The sequence below is a fragment of the Zootoca vivipara genome, chromosome 3 (assembly GCF_965207765.1).
Source record: "Zootoca vivipara chromosome 3, rZooViv2.hap1.1, whole genome shotgun sequence".
Taxonomy (NCBI): Eukaryota; Metazoa; Chordata; class Lepidosauria; order Squamata; family Lacertidae; genus Zootoca; species Zootoca vivipara.
Window position 1 is genome coordinate 52,995,827 of NC_142586.1, and position 8,489 is coordinate 53,004,315.

The following is an 8,489-nucleotide window of genomic DNA, read 5'->3' on the forward strand; positions in this document are numbered from 1 at the left end:
GCTCATTGAAAGAATACTGTTTAATGCTAATTGGTGCACTACCAATTTTCTCCTAGGAACAACCTGGTGATTGAGCATTTAACCTGATTTGTATACAGGGAGATTAGACAACACTGGGCTATTTAATGATCATTCACTCATTTGTTTGCAGGGAGGTTAGATGCTGTTGCATCAAAGCAATCAGCATCCCACACTTTCCAAGCACATCTTTCCATCACTTTCCTTATCACAAAAAAGTTTGATCTTTGGGGAAAGCGGGTTTGTTGCACAAGATTTTGCACTCAACTGTAAATGCACAACCTCAATTTACTAGAAGGTGTTTGCGTCCCACTTGAAAATAGTAAGAGGCTTTAGAAACACTCTTAGACAGCTAGAGGAAAGATTATCAAAATTTTATTTGGATTCAACTTTTTGACCCCATTCATTTCCTTAACAATAAATGAACATAAGCTCTTGGGATGGTCTGGTATCTCTGCGGCCCAGAAAGTGTAAGATTCTGTGGCCTTCTAAGAGCCTCCCAAGCCCCGTTCACCACTTAATCTGCAGAATGAACCCAGAGCAGATAATTTCAGGCACTCCCATTCCAGGGAATAGTTATCTAACCCGTGTGACATTTATAAACAAGACTTTCTCCCTGTTCTCTCATCCCTCCCTTGTTTCTTCTCCTGGAATTAATGATGCAACATTTTTGATCCTTCCACTCATATTTCCTGAACTACTATTTGAAGGTTGTGAAAAAGGATAAACCTATTTATGGGCGCATGGGGAGAGACGTGCAAAGAAGCCATTATTTTCTGTTAGATCCTTACATCTAATAAAACCATCTCTTTATGGACAGTCACCATTGTGACGGTGCCTATAATGGATATATGTGGGGTTTTCTGCCTGGGTTTAGTATCTAGAAGTTGTTTTCCTCCTTTTATATATAGTTGTGGCTTGTCCTGCATATACCTCTAAGATATGTCCCTGAAGTATCATTACATGGCACCCCAATCTCTGCAGTGGTATGAGATTCAAGGAGTCCAGGCACTTACCCAGGGTTTGTGTTTCTTTTGGAACTGAGGCACAGTGGAGATTGTGGTGTATTCATGATATATGGTTTATTTATACATATATACAACCTAAGCCTATGGTGGAGGGGCTCACAGCATTACACTCCAAGAAGCTTCTGTGTCTTCTATGACAACAGTCTTAAATGACAGCAGAAATCAGCCATGGCCCTCTGTCCTTCTGCTCCAGCTTGCTGCCTTTTACAGACTGCAACCTATCTGCCCAAAACACCAATCCTAATCTCTCCGCTTTCCAGCTCTGGCCTTTGTCTCCAAAATAGCTCAGAGCCCATCCTATTGCCAAATGGCACAAACTTTGGCTTCTTGGTGGCCATTCCTGTGATTCATTACCTTCCCTTTGTCTGTGGTTAATGTCTGATCCCCCAGGCAATCTCCTAAACATGGGAAGCTGAGTTGAGCTGTTATGAGCCTGAATCCCAGTTTAACTCTCTGAGCAATGATTAAATTCTAACACTTACTAACTCAAAAGAATTAGGCACTCAGAAACCCTGGCACCCAGAACTCATTAGCAATATTTATTCAAATTAACAAGTGAATGCAGAAACACAAAGATTAGCACAGAGAAAACCACAACAAGTTCAGAAAGTTCCCACTTCCTCCCAAGGGCTCCATGTGTTAATGTCAGGATATGTCCTTTGGTCTTCCTCAGTCATTTCAAGGATGCAGTCTGCAAGTTGGTGACTCACGCTTTGCTCTGGCCAAATGCAAAGTGTTGAGAGTGTTGCAGTATACCAACCTGTTGCAGTATACCAACCCAGCAGGTAGCAGCAAACAGGTTCCTGCAGTTCATTTTGTAGTTCCTTTTTTAAAATGTATTTATTGAAGATTTTCAAACACACACACACATACAAAAATACAAAATACAAAAATACAAAATACAAAAACCAAAATACAAAAATGACAAAAACAAAAATTCTAACTTAAATCTTAATCATCACCCTTTAGACTCCCCTGACCTCCCCCACCTTGGGTCCCTATTACAATATTATTTAGACAGTATTCATTGTACTTTTGCTTATCTTAAACATTCTTCTCTCCATCCTTTATTCTTATTTTCAACATTTTCCTTTTGTAGTTCCTTTTGGTCTCTGCAGCTTCAGCCAATGGGAACAGCAAACCAGGGTCAAAGTTCCCAGAAGCCACTCTGGTAGCTGTGAAAAAGAGTAGGTGTGGAAAGGATCTATAGGTCTTAATACACCACAAGCTTGACATGAGTCAACAATGTGATGCAGTAGCAAACAACAACAGCTAATGCAACTGAAGTATAGTGTCCTGATCAAGGGACGTAATAGTACCACTCTTTTCTGTCTTGGCCAGACCACACCTGGAGTACTGTGTCCAGTTCTGGACACCACATGATACTGACAATGAGGAGAGAAGGGCAGTCAAGAGGATCATGGGTTTGGAAACCATGCCTTATGGGGAACGGTTGACGGAGTTGGGTATGTTGAGCCTGGAAAACAGAAGTCTTGAGAGGTGATAAGATAGCCATCTTCAAATATCTGCATGGCGGTCACACCGAAGATGGAGCAAGCTTGTTTTCTGCTGCCATAGAGTGTAGATTTAATGGAATCAAATGATAAGAAAAGAGATTCTGAGTAAACATCAGGATGAACTCTCTAATGGTAAAAGCTGCTCAACAGCGGAGTGGACTGTCTCGGAAAGTGGTGGGCTCTCCTTCATTGCTGGTTTTTAAACAGAGCTTTGGTGGCCACCTGTCAGGATTTTTTTAAAGCTGTGATTCCTGCATTGCAGAAGGTTGGACTAGATCAGGCATCCCCAAACTGCGGCCCTCCAGATGTTTTGGCCTACAACTCCCATGATCCCTAGCTAACAGGACCAGTGGTCAGGGATGATGGGAATTGTAGTCAAAACATCTGGAGGGCTGAAGTTTGGGGATGCCTGGACTAGATGACCGAGTTGTCTTCACCAAGGGTTCCTTCCAACTCTAGAATTCTATGAGTCTATGGACTTCCTATGTACCCATCCCTTTGAAGATCTGGGTTTTAATATTTCTTTGCATGCCCGTCTAGTGGTCTGTGTTTTTACTCAGCCATCTGTTTAGTTTCTTTAATTAAATACTTGTTTATGTTTAACATCCAACTTTTTTAAAAGATTAATATTTACTTGTTTAGAGCCAATCCTGGGAGGTCCATAGTAAATGATGTGGAGGTATACACTGGTTTTTGCTAGGCATTGTTAAATGCTACAGAATTAAAGATAATGACTTGAATAAGAGTTTGGGTTTTCCTGTTTCAGCTTAATTGGCACTCTCAAAGAATTAATTATACAGTTAGGGGGAAACCCAGCAATTTTCTTTTGTAAATCATACTTGAATGGGTTTATCATGTGGGGTAATTGCAACCGGTGGGGTAATTGCAACTGCAGATTTAAAATTGTATAGGGCTGCAATAGATATGAGAACTATAGTGTGGGAAACTAAAAGCAACTTTCTCCAGAGTCAGGAAAGTTTGCAGCATGGTCAAGTGCATTGGAGGGTCACGGGACGGCATTTCTCATTGTTCCTAATCCCTGGGTTGCTATTACTTTTATTCACAGCAGCAGCATGGGAACCAAGCAGGGACTGTGGGAAAGGCATCATACACCAAGCCTTCTACTGTATCTGCAGAATAAAGTTCATTGATAGGGGAGTTGAATCCAAAGTCTGGAATGGGCTCAGGAAAAATAACTTTCTGGTTGTTTGTAAGCTAAACGATTTTTACCTTAAGACAGGGGCATAGCTGCCAAGTTATCCCTTTTTTAAGGGATTTTCCCTTATGCTGAATAGGCTTCCTCGCGAGAAAAGGGAAAACTTGGCAGCTATGGACAGGGGACATCACCTGTAACCACTACCCACTTCTTTCCCTAGTTCACTCACACTTTGCATATTTGGGGTGTGTGTGTGTGAAATATTAAAGATTAAAATCCATGCATTATATTTTGGGAATTTGGCAAAAATGTAGATGTTGGGCAAAACTGCATACCAAAAAAATGTATTATTAGGAGTAATGTGCAAAAAATACGCTGACCTATTTTCCTGAGGACTAGAATAAAGCCTTAGAAAGGAATGTGTAATGCTGATGAGCTATCTCAAAATGAGAAAGTAAAATTGACAAGATTTGTGCACCCTTAGTATAGAGACAGCAAGCAGTCTACCAGGTGGCGCTGTGGTTAAACCACTGAGCCTAGGGCTTGCTGATCAGAAGGTCGGCGGTTCGAATCCCTGTGACGGGGTGAGCTCCCGTTGCTTGGTCCCAGCTCCTGCCAACCTAGCAGTTCGAAAGCACGTCAAAATGCAAGTAGATAAATAGGAACCGCTACAGCGGGAAGGTAAACGGCGTTTCCATGTGCTGCTCTGGTTCTTCAGAAGCGGCTTTGTCATGCTGGCCACATGACCTGGAAGCTGTACGCCGGCTCCCTCGGCCAATAATGCGAGATGAGCGCGCAACCCCAGAGTCGGTCACGACTGGACCTAATGGTCAGGGGTCCCTTTACCTTTACCTTTTAGTATAGAGACAGCAAGCAGTCTACTGTAAATGGAAAGGCCATTACATTACCTGAGGTGTCTGTGTGTGTGTGTGTGTGTGTAAATTCAATGTTGTTTGTCTAGGCATTTTGTTATGGCTAAATAACATTACAAAAGAAAGAATTACCAGTAATAAAATCTTCTTGCTTTGAATGTTATTATTACTAACTTGATTAAAAGTAAGAACACCAGTAATTATTTTTAAATGATTTTGTCTATATTTAATATTAATATTTATTTATTAAGCATTTTTATTGTCCTTGAGCTGAAAAGGAAGTTTCCAGAAAGTGTTATAAAGATAACTAATAAGACAGTCTAAATGACATTACATGAAAGGAAACAAAATTGGGAGGGGAGGAAGCAAACTGAGGCACTAGTTCTTAGTTACAAGATGACACCATCGGCCCAAAAGCCAATGGATCTGTTCTAGTCACAATCCTACCCTGCTGGTACAAACAACAAAGAGGGAAGAAGGTGAAGATGGCAGTTTGCCTTGCTGACTGTCCTCTTCCCCAAACAACAGTTGGTTCCAATGCCTCCAAGAGAGGAGGCAGTGCCATTTTTCCAGAAGGCTAGTAGAAAGCATCGCACTGGTTTAACACCTAATGCAAAAGAAACCACACTGTAATCAAGAAGGCCCCAGTGTCTGCCTTGTAAATACCTCCCAGTTAGCACCAAGGCGGCCAGGTATTTACTAGGCAGACACTGGGGCCTTCTGGGGCCTCGACACAGGTTAAGGAGAAGGCTTTATTCAACACTTCAAAGGGGAGCCGACAAAACCGTCACTGGAGTTTGTGTTCTTTGTTCACCTAATTAAAACAGACTGATAAATCCAGCCTGCTAAGTCTGCACAATTCAGGTCCTTTGTTTCCAACGGTAGCCAAACCGATACCCCTGGGAAGCTCAGGAGCAGGGCATGCAGCCCTGCTTTGTTGTTCCTCCCAAATACCTGGTGTCCGGGAGAATTCAGCATAAGGATATAAGATCATAAGAAGAGCCCTGATGGGTCGGAACAGTGGCCCAACTAGTCTGTGCAGCATTTTGTGCTCATAGTGGCCAAGCAGATGCCTATAGACAGTGGTGGAGGAAGCCCCTCGGGCACCCGGGGGCATGCACCCGGGGGCGGGGTGTCACTACGCAGCATGCATGTGTGGTGTTGCCATGCACGACGCATGTGTCGTATGTAGCGATGCCGCACATGCGCGCCATGCAGCGCCGCCGCCGGAGCCACTCCAGCACCACATAGGGATGGCGCCGGGGTGTGCAGCTGCGAGCAGAGGATCCTGACACCATCCCCATACAGCGCTGGAGCGGCGCCGCTCAGCTTGGGAGCCACGGGGGGGTGCCTAATGTCACCCCCCTCCAGGGTGGCACCCGGGGTGGACTGCCCCCATCACCCCCCTTGCTACGCCAGTGCCTATAGAAGCCCACAAACAGGAGATGGGTGAAACAGCAGTCTCCAGTCCTATGATTTCCAACATTCAGAAGCATGCTGCCTCCAACAGTGGAGGTAGAATGTAGCTGTGGTGACTAGCAGCCACAAATAGCTTTATCCTCCATGAAACAATCTAATCCTCTTTTCAAGCTATCCCAGTCGGTAGCCATCACTACATCTGATGGGAACGACTTCCATGGTGTAACTGGGCACTCCCTTTGGTCTGCCCTGGATCTTTCAGTGCTCAGCTTCAATGGGTGGCCCCAGGTTCATGCCTTATGAGAGACAGAGAAGGACTTATTTCTGTATCCACTTTCTCCACATCCCTTAAGGTTTCTCCAGCTGTAGGAGATTTCACTGATACAGAGATGAAGAACCTATTGTGCAACTACATTTCCCATGCTACCTTTTTATATATGCAGAATGGCTGGGGTAATCCCATCAGATGACCGGGATACAAATGAATTATTATTATTATTATTATTATTATTATTATTATTATTATTATTATTATTATTCCCTGGCCCTTGGCCATGTTGGCTGGAGCTGATGGGTGTTGGGAGTTTAGCAACAGCTGGTTGGGCCACAGGTTTTCTCACCTCTGCACTAAAGGATAGTTCTCAGCAATTGCTACTTTCTTCCCTACACATATCTTAAAGACGTGAATAGAGAATACTTAGTAAGGTCAGATGTGCCAAATAGTATTGGTGGCATTTGCCACACTTCTGAAAAAAATCATGTGCAAATAATACTCATTTCTTGTGTTTAAGAAAGAATATAATACACTGCTTAGTGATGGGCTGAGTTTGGGGGGGGGGTCAGCTGCATGTGGGAGGGACTGGTGGTGATGCTCAGCAGAGAAACAGTGAGTGAAGCAGCTGCAGCAGCCACTGCTACTGTCATTTCTTGGAGGGGGTGGCAATAGGGTGGTCAAAAGTCCTATAGGGCCCATGCCCACCCCACATCAAATTGGGTGCTGGCCTATTTATAATTATTATACAATCATATGTACGCATGAATAACTAAATAAAAAACCTAACAACTACAAATTCATTAAAGAAAAATGGCAGAACACTTTTTTTACAAATTCAATTAACCATGACTGACAACAGTCTTTTTTGCCTAGTTGTTACAGAGGGAACTCAGCCCTTTTTGGTCAGTCTTAGGGGCTCCTCTAATCTCTCTGCTTGCCCCCCCCCCAATTTCTGGGCTCCATGCTTGCTGAGGTACCTCCATGCTAGGTGAGGTACCCTGGTTGCAAATCCAGTGTGTACAATCTTCTCTCTCTCTCTCTAAATAAATAAATAAATAAAAGTCACAAACTGTATTTTGGGTGTTTTACATTAGCATTGCCTGTTGGGAAGTTCTGTTTATATTATTTCTGTGGCTAAAACATTTGGACTAAATCTGAAGGGAGAAAAGTCATGGAAGGAATTCTCCAAGAAGAGAAATGCGCTCCACACCCTTATTACAACATTATGTCTGTTGAGCCAAATACTTTCCTTTGACAAATGGCCTGATAATAGAACCTAATTAGGAAAAGGTGTGAAAGACCTGATGTGGCCAGGCTGCTCAAGGAAAGAAACGCTGGCAAGCAGACAGGCAGGAAGGAAGGAGTGGAAGAAAATGGAAACAAGGAAGAAAAACAAAGAAACAGAATGGCTTTAATTTTGTCTACAAGTAGATGAGACGAATATGGAAAGTGTACCAGCTGAATAGACAACAGGACAGAAGTATCACCCTCACGTATACACATGTGTACACCCCTAGTAAGAACAGCGAGACATTTCCGCAACACAATCCTAAAATGTCATTAGAGCAGTATGAAGGACCATTCTGTTGATGTCTTGAGGCCACAGAATGCTAAGTGACGAAAGGCAAGAGAATGTCTTAAACTTTAATGGCTAAACTACATTGAACTAGTCTTTACATCTAGCTTGCAGATTTTTAAAAAATTACAAATTACATCAGCTGTATGTTTGTGACAATTAATGGAATCAAGGTAGACTTCTAGAAGGGCTCCAACCCTATTCCCCCCTGCAGCAGTCACAAGGAAGATCTCTCCTCTGAAGATGCTATTTGCCTTGTGGGTGGAGAATTTGCCAGTGGCATCTGTGAGGGATTTCTGCCGCCCCCCCCCACAAGCAAATACCAGCTTTCCTCCAAATAGCAGCAAAGTGTTACCTTCCCCCTCCACACCTGCTCCGATCCCACTGGGCTGCAATCCTAAACACATTTGTTGTTGTCGTTTAGTTGTGTCCGACTCTTCGTGACCCCATGGACCATAGCACGCCAGGCACTCCTGTCTTCCACTGCCTCCCGCAGTTTGGTCAGACTCATGTTGGTGGCTTCGAGAACACTGTCCAACCATCTCATCCTTTGTCGTGCCCTTCTCCTTGTGCCCTCCATCTTTCCCAACATCAGGGTCTGTTCCAGGGAGTACATTCCAGGTTCCTAT